This window comes from Carassius gibelio, chromosome B22 (assembly GCF_023724105.1).
Source record: "Carassius gibelio isolate Cgi1373 ecotype wild population from Czech Republic chromosome B22, carGib1.2-hapl.c, whole genome shotgun sequence".
Lineage (NCBI taxonomy): Eukaryota > Metazoa > Chordata > Actinopteri > Cypriniformes > Cyprinidae > Carassius > Carassius gibelio.
In genome coordinates, this window is record NC_068417.1 from 15,590,395 (window position 1) to 15,605,651 (window position 15,257).

At 35.8% G+C, this 15,257-nt stretch overlaps 1 long non-coding RNA gene across 1 annotated transcript; it reads right to left on the reverse strand.

Moving 5' to 3' along the window:
- Nucleotides 1-8,100: 8,100 nt before the first annotated feature.
- Nucleotides 8,101-11,709, reverse strand: LOC127987256 (uncharacterized). The gene is made up of 4 exons (XR_008161134.1): nt 10,876-11,709; nt 10,699-10,733; nt 9,920-9,954; nt 8,101-9,498 (listed from the first exon to the last, which is right to left on the reverse strand). It is a non-coding gene; the product is annotated as an uncharacterized LOC127987256 (long non-coding RNA).
- Between the last annotated feature and the right edge of the window lie 3,548 nt (nt 11,710-15,257).

Genomic DNA, 15,257 nt, shown 5'->3' on the forward strand with positions numbered 1-15,257 from the left:
GTTCCTGGGCAAATTCCAAATGGAAGTGATCATCCCTATCCCCTTGGAGCGGGGACTTTGGAGTGAGTAGGGCATGTGCGTGCCATTAAGTAGTCGTTAGTAGGGCTGGGCGATATATCGAACGATATGATCATGCGCATCTAATCAGTAAAGCTGCTTCCGTGATCACCGCTAAAATCTCCATCACCTGCTTATAATTGGAGCGGCATTTAATAGACAGAGCTGTAGATCACTGACAAGCCACGCCATATCGCGTTCACTATCGCAGATGAATCGCCTTCGATAATGAACACGATATGGCGTGGCTTGTCAGCGATCTACGGCTCTGTCTATCAGAGGTGGGACTTTCAAGTCACAAGCAAGTCTTCAAGTCATATTCAAGTCCTCAAAGGGTTAAAGCTAAAGAGATAATTAAGTGACTAATTAAATGGTGATTGTGAATTAGTGATGAACATCTGCTGTTAACAATCAACATCACTGAAGTAAAGAGAAACACAAGAACTACAACTGAATTTAGCCACAGCCTTCAACTGAAAAAAAAAAGTAAAAGAAAAAAAAACCATGCCACCATAATTGTGGTCAAGGTTTGCTTTAAGTAGTCTCTTGACCCTTTTACTAATTCAAACCAATTTGATTCAAAACAATTGCAATATTGTTTTCGCAACCTACATGTATGCATTGCTGAATCAAACCTTGCAGTAACAGATGATCTTATGCTTTTTCTGCTTATAACTCATGATGACTGAACATCATTAAATTGTGTTTATCTTTGGATAGTAGACTGACACTCAGCTATTACTGAACTGAAGTAAAAAAAAAAAAAATCACAACGCTTCAATGTTGAACGACACAAAAGGAAACAATCAGTTCAGGTTTTTAGACAAACACACTTATCACACGATCCTCAACAGTGGTGACAATTTTTCATACTGCAGTGCATGATGGGAGTTTTTACTAAGGTTTTACCCAGCATGCAACATTTTGTTGATTGTCACCACTGTTGAGAGTCATATGCTGGTTCTTGATGTCTGTGTGTGTCTACTGAGTATAGCTATTCAAATTTTGTATGCACTTAGTAGATTTAAAATTCACTTTAATTTTTCTTTCCATGGTGTAGTTTTACTGGGTTGATTATGCTAAACTTAAATAGAGCTAATGTTAATTTGATTGTAATCTGACCACCTATCACATACAGATTAATTTCTTCTCTCTGCTTTACAGCACCTCATGCAATGCTACATAAAGAGATCTAACATGACAGTCAAGGGTCAAGAGCCCCACTAAAGCAAACACTGATCTCCATTATGGTTGCATCACTTTAACCAATAAAACATCAACATCTGATCCTCTGTAATTTTCAAGAACAGCAGGTGTTCATCATTAATGCACAATCATCATTTAAATAGACACTTAATTATCTCATTAACTTTAACCCTTTGAGGACTTGGGATATGACTTGAAGACTTGCTTGTGACTTGAAAGTCCCACCTCTGCTGTCTATTAAATGCCACTCCAATTATAAGCAGGTGATGGAGATTTTAGCGGTGATCACGGAAGCAGCTTTACTGATTAGATGCGCATGATCATATCGTTAAATATATCGCCCAGCCCTAGGTTTGTGTCACATATCCGACTTGTAAGTGGAAGCCTTTTTTCGCCATTGTGTCTGATTTCAGTTGACCGGTTAGAGCAGAAATGCATGGTTTTAAAAACAGGTGATCAGACGTACATTTGTGACTTTCCAAATGCATATGAGAGAGACTAGTCTTAATCACAGATGGTCATTCTGTGAGTTGTTGGTGATGATATAAGCCCTTTCTGTTTAATATGATTTCATTAGACGGCCTAAATGTGAACTTGGGTCATGTGATAACAGGAAGCGGTGGGAGAAATAATATCTAAAGGCCCTAGAAATATCTAGGAGGACATTCGCACTCAAGCCTCTTTTTCTCTAGCATATTGATCTCCTTTCTCTGGGTGACTTACTTTTTCACATCTGTCTGATACTGTTTTGCCACTCCGTTTTTGCATTCTTTATTTTAGTCTGATACTTCATTGACACCTCTGTTTGATCATCTTATATTTGAGTCTTATACTGCTTCGACATTTCTGTTCGACTATTTTATCCTTGAGTCTGATACTTCATTGACACCTCTGTTTGATCATCTTATATTTGAGTCTGATACTGCTTCGACATTTCTGTTCGACTATTTTATATTTGAGTCTGATACTTCCTTGCTACTCCTGTTTTAATGATTGTTCTCAGCTTTTCTGTCTCTAATGTGTTTTATGTTTTATTTGTATTTATTTTTTTATCTGGTTGTTCAACCAAAGCACTTTGATCAGCCGAGTGGCTGTTCTCCGGGAGTTCTCCTTTAAGCACTATAATTTATCAATGTGAATACTGAATGCACTGTATATATTGTCATGGTAGTAATGGTGTCAAGTAATTCCTATAAATGTGAATGTAACATGCAAATATTCTGTTGCAATAATACATTTATTTCGAACAGATGTTAATGTTCAAGAATGTTTAGTTTATTTATTGTAATGAATTTGTATGAGAAAAATAGTGGTATGTGTTGGCCAAGTATGTACTGCCCTTAAAGAACTTCTTGACATTGCTAACCTAATTTCTATTAAACTTCTTTTTCAGTAATTTAAACAAGTAACTTATTAAATGGAACGTGTAAGTACTGGCTGCATAAATGTGTACAAAATAATGAGCTAAAGTAAATCACACAAGACCATGCTGCTGGACCAGCATCACCAGCAAGATCATGCTGGTAGACTAGCATCATTAATGAGTCCTTGCTGGTTGACCACACTGTAAAAAAAAGTCAGTAAAATATACAGCAAAACACTGTCAAATTCCAAAGGTAATGGAGCGTAAAACCAAAAACTTCCTTTTGCTGTATTAAATAGATTGAATAACCGTTAATTGTGAGACTGGATAAAACTTTGTTTTTTACTGCAATAAAATGTTGAAATTATAAATATTTTCTGTGAAAACAAATAAATATGCATACATTTTACAATTAAATATTGTAATGTTGAAAATGTCTGAAAACCTTAGATTTTACGGTATTATTTGAGTAAAACTACATCTTTTGGGGTTGTGCACATTGGAATTCACAGTATAAATCTGTAGATTTTTAAGCGAACAAAAACATCCATTTTTACAGAAGCAAGATGTTAAATAATAGGGTGCAATGTAAAAATACAACCAGTAAATACCATTTAAAAAAAGCAAATATCAGCAGTAAAAGACAATAAAATTGATAGTATTTTTTATTTTAAAATTCAGATACTGATATACAGATTAAAAGTTAGGCCTGCAGTAAAAAAACTGTCAAATTTACGGGAAAATACCGGCAGCTGCACTGTTAAAAAAAACTGTCAAATTTACGGGAAAATACCGGCAGCTGTGGTTGCCAGGAATATAACGTGAAAAAAATGTGGAATCTGTAAAAGACAATGCGGTATACTGGTTTTGTAACCCTAAATTTTACAGTAGACAACATATTTTTTTTACCAAAATCATGGTAGAAAAAAACTAATATATTTGTCAATTATACAGTAATTTTATGTAAAAAATTCAACTTTCCATAGCTTTTTACAGATATTTGCAGTAAAAAAAAAAGTTATAATATAATAATATATACACTGTAAAAAAAAAAAAAAAAAGTTGCATCAACTTAAAAAAAATAAGGCAACTTATCGCGAGCGCTTTTTTGAGTAAACTTAAAAAACGGGACTAAAGTCCACCCAACTTAAACTAATAATAATAATAAGTTGTCACAACATAAACAGTCATGTTAACCTTAAAAATATCAAACAAAATATATTTTGTTTATTGAACAAAAGACCTATTATCTATAAGCATACACAATTTTAAAGTGAAAAAAAGTGACATGACATTCAGCCAAGTATGGATACTTATACTCAGAATTTATGCTCTACATTTCACCCATTGTGCACACACACACCATCACTTACGCTGCAGCACCCGGGGAGCAGTTGGTGGTTCAGTGCCTTGCTCAAGGGCACCTCAGTGGTGGTATTGCCCTAGGGTTACAACCCTAGGGTTAGGAGTCAAACTCTCTAACCACTAGGCCACAACTTTATATTAATCAAGTCATCTAAATATATAAAAGACCATACCACGGATCAAATAACTTTTTTTATTATTGAAAGTTTGTGTCCAAAGCACAAGGACATACCAAGTCTTGTATATTAATTTCTTTACTCAATGCATTTTAGACTGAACTCAACACATGGTACATAACGCATGTTAAATAAATCCAGTGTTAATTATAGCTTCATACGTTAGCAGTCTTGTGGCATGAAGTCACATGTATTTAACATTTTTGTTTGTTTTTAAAGGAACCATTACATGAAAATTACTATATTGCGTATTTTAACATCAACCTAATCCACTGGGCAAAGTTACATCCAGTGGACGTCTTTTTAGGTCTTTGTAGGTCTTTTTAGTCTTCTGTCAGACATCTAGAGAAGCTCTTATTGAGAATTAACAGAAGTTTAAATGTTGATACTTGATTCATTTGAAGTCACCATTGTGGTGGAAAGTGTTTAGTTTAGTTGGGATCTTGGTCCAGCTATTTCTTGTGTTAGCTTGTCTCTTGCTGCTGTAACAGTGTATGTTAAAACACTGTTTTTGTGGCGAAGAAAGACACAATTTAAAAGAGCTCAGGTGTTTTCAGCTCTTTCGTGATGATGAGAAAGTTATCACATACTAAGCTTTTGTGTTTGATGTTATTAACAGGCACCACTAGCAAAATACTTATCTTGAAGATATTCAAAACGCATGCTTCTGCATTAATTTGAGACAAAGGATCATGTACTCACACACACACACACACACACACACACACACACACAGACTTCTAGATGTAGCATATGCATCACAATAGTGGTGGAAATTATGATTCTTTCTAGTGATTCGTTCATTTTCAGTTCGTTCATCAAAACGATTCGTTCAGAATCGTTCACTGTTTCGTTCAGTGACCATTTCTTCGTATTACACAAAATAAGCCAGTAGATGGCAAAAAAAAAGTGTATTATGTTGTTATGTCTTAAGTCAACGAACGTATTCACTTGTTGCAAAAACTGATCTGGCTTTATTAAAATGTGTGTATAATCGCATTCAACATATAAAGTCTAATTAAGTTGTTCAGATGAACAAAGCACAAGGTTTTCTTGCCTAATTAGCATTTTAAGTGTTTGGTCAGACAGTTTGTATATTATATATTCACATTCATAAATTGGGGATTAAACGTGGAGTTGCTAAATATCAAGACGAGTGTATGTGCACAGTACAGTACCTATAACTGCGCTTTGCATTTTTGCGAGATTGACATGCTAAATGGCAGACTGACCCGGTTTACTCTCATTCATTTCGTTCACGAACGAGATAAGCTATGTACCAGTTCATTTCATTCACGAACGACATGTATCCGTTCATTCAGCTCGCTCACGAATGACGTGTGCCAGTTCAGTCATTTCATTCACAAACGAGATTTACTAAATCATTCAACTCGTGCACGAACGACATGTGCTTTGCCGATTGAGAAACGTGATTGGTAAACGGTTTGCCAGAATATACCCTGACCATCAAGTCAGTCATTTCATTCACGAACGAGATGTATCATTCAACTCGTGCACGAACGACATGTGTGCCAGTTCAGTCATTTCATTCACGAACGATATGTATCAGCTCATTCAACTCATTCACGAACGACATGGGTAACAGTTCAGTCATTTCGTTCACGAACGATAAGATCTCTAGATCTAGTTCAGACTCATATGAAACTCGTTCATTGAAGGGCGTATTCGTTCACTACATTCAACAAATCAAATACTCTGTCACATCTCATACTCGAAGGCTATTGGCTCGAGGTTGAGTAATTCTTTGACAGGATGAAACAGTTGTTACCCGGTTCACTGAGCTGCGCATGCGCTGCTTATAGCGCCGCGCTGCTGTGGAGGGAGGAACTTCACTGAACGAGAAATATGAGTCAGTGGATTACGTGAACGAGAACGATTCATTCACCTAAAAGATTCGTTCAAAAAGAACGATTCGTTCACGAACGACACATCACTACATCACAACAACGGTGACAAACAAAAGAGCTCCATAGCACAAACTCATCCTTATTCTCCAGCCTTTTTTGTTCTGATTGTCACCATTGATGTGATGCATATCCAAAATCTTGATGTCTGTTTGTGACAACATGATCGGTTTTCTAAAAATAATTTTTTCGACAAGGTTTCGATCCATAAAAACAAATCCACAGTCGCAACAATACATGAATACAATTAGGGATGTACCGGTACCGAGCGGTTCCTGGGCAAATTCCAAATGGAAGCGATCATCCCTATCCCCTTGGAGCGGGGACTTTGGAGTGAGTAGGGCATGTGCGTGCCATTAAGTAGTCGTTAGGAATGCACTTTGCTAAAGGAGCGACATAATTTCCTCATTATCTTCAGCTGAGATGTTCCCGTGACAGCAGATTCACTGATGGACATCGACAAAAAAACAATATACATTTAATGTTTTAAAAAGTTTTATATATATTTGTTTTCATATATTATATAAACTGTAAAACCTGACAAATAACTTAACTCAAACCGTTTGAGTAAACAGATTGCCTTGATTTAAACTAGGGCTGCACGATTAATCGCATGCGATTGTCATGCGTGTCTTTGTCAGTAAAGCTGGTTCTGTGATTAGCAGTAAATGTCCACCACCTGGTTTCAAATGGAGCGGCACTTCCCAGCTAGAATTTTCTTTGTTCTAAAATGTTCTAAGAACATTCCCATGGATTGTTCTAACAATGTTTTTAGCGGCTAGTTTTATTTTTGTTCCCAGAACGTTCTCTCAAAAGATAGGATAACGTTCTCTAAAAACATTCTACAAATGTTTATCATTAAACATTATTAGAACATTATTCCATAACATTCTAATTAAGATTTAAGTGGATGTTTAGATGTGGATGTTGATGTCTGTTTAAAAGTAATAGCTTGGTTTGATGTCACCATAATGCTGGTAAGTGTTGGCTTTAGTTGTGCAATTTGACACTTGACTTGACGGTGTTGTTTTTTAGCTGCTGTCATCTTTATTGTGGCTAAAACAGCAAACGAATATGTGGTTCAATGGCGCTGTTTGCTTGCTGATGATTGATATGTCTGATTACTTGTTTTCACCCAAGCTACTGTGTGGTGTTAGTTAAGTATTATTTATTAAAGTGACTCAATGGTCAACAACCTGACACCCAATTGAATTTAAAGCAGATAATTTCAAAAATTTTAAAAAAAATTTGTCACACAAACATCAAGATTCAGTGTATGAATCTCAGCAATGGTGACATGCTTTATGCTGCAATGTATTCTGGGTACATCATGCAAAACTCATCCATAGCACCCAGAATGCATTGCGGCATGAAGCATGTCACCATTGTTGAGATTCTTACACTAATTCTTAAGGTCTCTGTATGTCTAAGCATCCTATGGTTTGAAGTGATTCTAAAACAATGTAGTTTAAAAAGATCAGATAAAAATAAAATAACATAAATTGCCAGGACCCTGTGTATTGCAACACATCTGCTATAGTCACTAATATTAAATTAATAGCGTAGAACAGACTCCTGGTAATATCAGTTGATCAGATTGTTACATTAAGACATTTTTAATATCAGCCAGTAACCAACATTATCGAATGACATCTTTTTCTCAATGTTTTTGCTGTAACAGGTATAATTACAGCAGCTAAATGAACGCTAACACTGAAAAGACTCATACTTCCTAAGTACTGATCACCATAATGGTGACATCTAACTAAACTATAATTTTCAATAAACCATCAACATCTCTGTTAATCTCAATAAGAACTTTTTTACATTTATGACAGAAATAAATCTTGTTTATAATAAGTGAAGATTGTCATGTTTTTGGAGTATTTACGCTAGAGTTTGACACCAAACAGCCCAGCCGGCATTTCAACGTTGATTCAACGTTGAAACACCTTTCGATTTTGCAAATTGGATCAACGTTGAAATCACGACGTTGATTCACCGTTGAAATCGTGACGTTGATGTATGGTTGAAATCACAACGCTGATTCACTGTTGAAATCCCGACGTTGAATCAACGTTGAATAACCTTTCGATTTTGCAAATTGGATCAACGTTGAAATCACGACGTGGATTCACCGTTGAAATCGCGACGCTGTTTCACCGTCTTACCTGCATTATGGGTGAATTAGGGTCGTGCTGCAGCCCTGGGATGAAAGCTGAATGAGGTGTTGATTTTGAAAAGTTAATCAGCGTTGATAACACGACGTTGTTTCCCCGTCGTACCTTGCACCGTGGGTAAATACACCTAGATCCTAGTTGGCATTTAGATCAACAATGTACATGCAAGGCTAAAAATCTAATGACTGGCAGCAATGGCTTTACAAACAACTTCAATAAACTACCACATGCTCAAAATTGTCAAACAGCAGTTTAATTTTGGAAACATACTGTATAAAACAGATGAAAATAATCCCACACTTTATTATGCAGAGTATGCATGGAGGTAATGCTAAAAACAGGTAGTAGAACAATCCAAATACAATAATATTTAAAGGTTTTTGTGAAATAATTTGGCACATAAATGCATATTTTTTTGCAGCACTTACAAGACAAACCCTTGTACCTTTATGACTGAAACCAGTGGATCTTTTATTTTGGTGGAAACCTACAGATTATGTCAAAAACATGTTTTAGTAATGTGTCTCATTACAAGAGTTGTGTACATTTGTGCAGTGAAAATGTGTTGAACAGTTCGAGAAGGGAACCTTCCACCAGTTGATTTCTAATGGGAACCCCCCCGGACTGTGTCTTCTTTACCGTGGGGAATGCAGAATGAGATTTCTACCGCAGGGCACTCTAAAATGTTAGAACCAGCAGCCTTAGTGTATACAGTGTGGTTGTGCTTCGGGTGATCCTTGAAAGTGTCCCAGCGCTAGGTCCTTTCTGACGCCGTCCCCTCCACTCTCTCCCACTTGTGCACTTTCTGTACCGTCCTGTATAAACATTTACATTTAATCATTTAACAGACGCTTTTATCCAAAGCGACTTACAAATGAGAAGAACCGAAGCAGTCAGGTGTACAAGCGAACAACAACAGTATACAAGTGCTATGACAAGTCTCAGTTAGTCGAGTACAGAACGCATAGCCAGGTTTTTTTTTTTTTTTTTTTATATATAAAAGACAAGAAAAGAAGGAAAAGTGCTAGCATTAGTTGGTTAAGTTCTGGTGAAAAAGATGAGTCTTAAGATGTTTCTTGAAAATGATTAAAGACTCAGCAGTTCGGATTGAGATTGGGAGGTCATTCCACCAGCTGGGCACAGTCCAGGAAAAGGTCCTTGAGAGTGATTATGAAGCTCTCTGGGATGGCACCACAAGGCGTCGTTCACTTGCAGAGTGCAAACTTCTGGAGGGCACATAAGATTTAACCAGTGAGTTTAGATATGTTCACAATGTTTGACAATAACTTTGATATTGTGAAATATATTTAACTGAAAACTGAATGCAAAATAAATCACACAATATTTTCACTTTACAGTTCAGTAACAGTGAGGTTGGAAACAAAGTGGACAACACTATTCATTAAACACTTATTTAATGTATTCAGATGAAAATGTACAATATTAACAAATTATTCACAAGCAGTGTTTTCAGAGCCCCCAGTTACACTGTTTTAATCAGAACACTAACATTACAGTGTAGTAAAACAAGTCAAATCAAATTCAGTACATTTTTATTAAACTAAGCACAATCAAAACCTATCACAAAAGGTCAAAGCATCTCTAGCAGAAGTGACAGTGCAATGAAGCAGATGAACAATTTCTTACCAATGTTTCAAGAACAAGCTGGATCCTTGATGACTCTAAAAGGGGAAAGAAGAAATGGTTTACTGAAAAGTTCTTAAAAAGCAGGATTTCATATTATACCATTTCTTTAAACCATTGATTCTCAAACTTTTTATAAGTACCACTTCAGAAAATATTTGTTATTAAATATTAAGTTGCACCATAATGACCAACATTACATTTCAGCAGCGTAGTAGACCAAACTATTCAGCTACAGGTCTACAGTTAAAAAAATGAGGCAGTTTTATTCTAATAAGAAAATTAATTGTCAGACACTTTACCATGGTAAATACAGTTTGAACATTAACACTACACCTGTGCTTACATACACAGGTAAATGAAAAAAAAAAAGTTTAAATTAAAATTTAATTTTAAATGTAATTATGTAACAAAAGTTACAAAACTGTACTGTACTTTAACTGTAACATACTTAAATGTGCAAAAAAAAAACTTACTCAAAGATTAAGTTAAAATGTATTAACATTAATTAGTTTAATTTAGTGATTCACCTGCATAACAACTAGAGGGGGCCTGACACTTTGAGAACCATGGCTTTAAACAATCCTTTTTTATTTTTATTTTTTATTTTCATTAATTCATTAAAATTATATTATTTAAATACCGACATTTGCACTTATATGTTGCAGAAAACACTTTGAAACTATTATAAGAATACAAACATATATAACACACCTAATGCATGGGATTCATATCAGGAAAATATGGGAAAATCTCTAAAGACAGACATTAACACAACCTACCAGCAACACATTGGGTGAGCATCTAACTTGATCAGCTGTGATAAAGCAATGCAAAAATAGACACACGGGTATTTATTTATCTGCAGGTTACATGTCCTTTAAACTACCCATTTGTAAACTCTGGTAATACTTTACTATTTCCAAAGATAATAAAGAGAAAGTTAGCGATTTTCTTACCTCATTTTGACAGGATGTTTTCAGGACCTCGCAGAACACCTGACCTTTCTTGTGTTCACAGTTTTTGTTCTCCATTGACAGGTCACGACTCAAATTCGCTCAAAATAAATACAAAATGTACAGGCAAATATGAAATAATTCGGGACCGACCGAGCTGTCAGTTATAACGAGCAGCAGCTCACAGTTAGCCGCCTCACTCACAGAAAGACAACAACAACGGTCATATTTTTAAATGTAGAAAAGCGCGAACCGATTCATTGTCCAGTTTCCTGAATGACAGCCAGATTAACCAATCATGATAGAAGTAATAAAATAAAACTAACAATGGGAGTTGCTTCAGTGTGATAAAGCAGCGGAATGTATAGTTTTATTGTTGTTAATGATGATAATATTTAACATATACCTTTAGATTTTAGAATAGGTATCATGACTAAAATATTTTTAAATGCTATTAAAATAATAATTAATTTAAATAATTTAATATAAATAATTTAAAAGCTTGTTAACCTTTTTCTACCATTTAGCATTAAACATTTTTAACGTTGTTTCATTAAAACAACTGACCTTATTTCAACCATATTTCAATGTTGAAAGTTGGTCATGTGCTGGAAGTTTTTCAACAGTTCATCTTTAAACGTTGAATCAACGTTGTTTCAACGTTGAAACCACAACTGACCTTATTTCAACCATATTTCAACATTGAAAGTTGGTCATGTGCTGGATGTTTTTCAACCATTCAGCTTTAAACGTTGAATCAACGTTGTTTCAACGTTGAAACCACAACTGACCTTATTTCAACCATATTTCAACGTTGAAGGTCGGTCATGTGCCGGCTGGGAGAGGTTGGGTTTTCACTTTCAACCAACATCTGACTTCTGAGCAATGTCAGTCCACATCTAGTGTGATGGGAAGCCGTAATTCACTGACAAGCTGTGCAATATCACGTTCATAATCGCAGATTAATCGCATACGGTTATGAACGCGATATTGCGTAGCTTGTCAACGATCTGCGGCTCTGTATATTAGGTGCGGCTCCATTTGAAAGCAGCTGATGGACATTTACCGCTAATCACAGAACCATCTTTACTGATGAGACACGCATGACAATCGCATGCGATTAATCGTGCAGCCCTAATTTAAACCATGTAAGTTTTAAAACTTTGCATTTAAGTAATTAATTGATTAACTAAGTGCTGATTGAGAATTAGTGATGAACAGCTGCTGTTAACAAACAGAATCACTGAAGAAAAGAGAAACACAAGAACTACTACAACTGACTTCAGACACAGACTTAGATGAAATCAACTGAAATAAAATACGTGAAATCTCTCAAGATCTGATTAAACAACCCCACAAACAGCATCACCAGCTCCACTTATTAATAACCAGACTGACTTTATTTCTGTCAGATGTCTACAGAAGATCTTATTGAGAATGAACTAAGGTTTAGATGTTGATTTATTGTTTCATTTGAAGTAACCATGTTAGAGATCAGTGTTTGCTTTAGTTGGGCTCTTGACCCTTGATTTCTGTTTTAGTCTTTTCTCTGGCTGTTATAACCGTGTGTTTCTGAAACATGTTTGTTGTAACTCAAACACCCAGAAAAAATGCCATCAGGTGTTAAAGTACTAAAAGTACATATGCTTCCTGTGCATGGTTTCTAAAAGAATGGAATCAGAAAAAAAAGTTGACTGGCACTTATCTATACCACGGGTTATACTGATATTTACTTTTACATTTATTCATTTAGCTGATGCTTTTATTCAAATCGACTTACAAATGAGGACAGAGTTGAAGAAATCAAAAACAACAAAAAGAGCAATGATATTTAAGAGCTATAACAAGTCTCAGTTAGCTTAACACAGTACACGTAGCAAGGGCTTTTAAATAATATAATAAATAAAAAGAAAACAGATAGAATAGAAAAAGAATAGAGCAAGCTATTTGGTTAATGTGCATGTACCACTCCATCATGTTTGATTAACTTCAAAAGAGTGAATGTGCTTCGAGTGCACTTTGGGCAATGGTACAGTCAAGGCATGCGGATCTAATACAAGAGGCTAATCATTCAGAGGAAAGTTACTGACAGTGCTTGTCTCCATCTTCTAATGTTGACAATGTGCCTCTGGAGGAAAATCAGTGTCTTTCTCACACTCTAAAAACGGCTGGGTTATTTTTTAACCCAAAATGCTGGGTTAAGTCTGTTGGGTCATTTTGTTGGGTTATTTAATTTCTTTTTAAACACTTTTGGGTAGTTTCAATTTACCAGGTGTTGGGTTAAACCTGCTGGGTTGCGTCGCTGGGTTGTTTCAGGCCAGCGCTGGGTTATTTAACGCGCCTTGAAGATGTTTAAATCGCTCCCCAACTGTCACTTTGGAAGAACAACGGGGCAAAGCCACGGCTTTCAACTGTTTTAAGGTAAGTTTATTTAATGTTTTCAATAATAATTATTTTAAATTGGCAGAATTATAACTTTTTTTTTGCAGCAAATACTGTTAAACGTCTACAGGCCAACATTATTTACGTTAAATGATGAACTGTTTACCTCAAACGGCCAACCTACGTTACGCGACTCGCATAATCGTGTTAAGGTATCTGAGACGACAGATTAATAAAGTTTTATTAAGTTTCAGACAGTGACTGATGGCTGAAATATGCGAATACCTGTGAAAATAGAGGAAAAAGTAGTTTCTGACACTGAAAAGCGAATTTGATATTTAAGTGAGTCAAATGAGTTCAAAAAGTGAATACGACTTTCTGCTCTAATGTAAACGCCTGCAGTTGTCCATATCGACATGTAAATCATACAAATTACGAACCGACGACCAAGTTCAAGTAAACCGGTTCAGTAATTCTCGAACAAAGTGATTCCCGGAAAAGAATCGACGTCGGCATTTCAAAGTACGCGCACGCACAGCGAGTGACGCTGGCCGCGTTAGTGAAGTGATTTGATGCTTTTGTGGTTTATAAAGTCTTTTTACATACAAATTATAATTCAAAATGTGTTTTTTTTCCTGTCAGAAAAGCGCATGGATACATTTGTGAGAGAAAAACTCGTCGAGTGCAGTCTTATTGAGGCGTCTAACGGTAAGTTCGTGTTTATTATACATTTTACATAATTGTTTGTCTGTGATAATCAACTAACGTTAACCCTCACGTAACTTAAACGAACATATATTTTTATTTCGTGCTATAGTTAAAGCTGCACCAGAATGTACCTAACTTATGAGCGTAAACATCATATATTAATTTTCCAGATCGTGTTTTTGACTTGTCCTTATCACTTTGGTACATCTATAAGTTTTTATATATGGACTGTTTTGCCTACGTGACTTGTCATAGAAATGTCTGTGTGCGCGCATGCAGTGTGATCCCCCTTATCTGTGCCAGTGACTGTGTGTGTTTGATGTAGCCAGCCCAGCATATTAACATACAACTGTGATTTATAATGACTGGAACATCCCATTGATTAGACAGTTTGAAAGCACACCTTTCAGCCAATCACTATATCATATTCTGCTTCTGTAGACCAACTCATAGGTGAATTTAACTCATAATCATGATGGGTCAATTTCATGATTAACTTCACACAGTTGAACTGAATCACTGTTATTAAAACAATTTGTATTTTTTCTTTTTTTTAAACTTTATTTTAAAGGTTGGAACAATCATGGAATTCCTTAACTGAGCAGAGTCCACAAAACCCCATCCAATTGTCGTGGCGATTTAAAAATGACAGCAGATCTCTCAGGCATTGATCATAATCAATGGACAGGTAAGGATATTCTGGACTATTTTCAAAAGGAATTGCAAATTGTATATTTAATTGTATTTTTCCACATGTGGACATATACATTGTGAAATAATCCAAACTCAATTGAAAAGCATTTGTATTTCAGATGCCTTACACAGAAAGCTGTCAATTTGTGTCAAGGGTGGGACTATACTATGGGGCGTGTTTGTATTGGGAGATATTTTTTAGTTTTTACCCCAAATCTGTCACTGTTTGCACTCTGATGCACGTCAGCAAACAACATTGCAGTTCTACTCTTATTTACCTAGTTGCATCTTACCCTATATTTTATTCCTCCGGTGAAAAGCATTTGGTTAATGGTGAATATTGACCAATAGTACCATGTGGCTCTAACGATTAGCAGGGGATAGTAGCTGCATTTGGGGTAAAAATGACAGAATTATTTATTGTGTGAGGTGCCAAGAATATAGAAAGATCCGGGTTGCACTGTCTGTTCTTTATCACACATCTCTCGGAGCGGCAGCTGCCTTTAGTAGTGCCTTAACCTCCATTGTTCAAAGCATTTTGCACAGTTGTCTTTGAGTGACATCACCTCCCAATACAAACACTCTCCATAGTATGGTCCCAC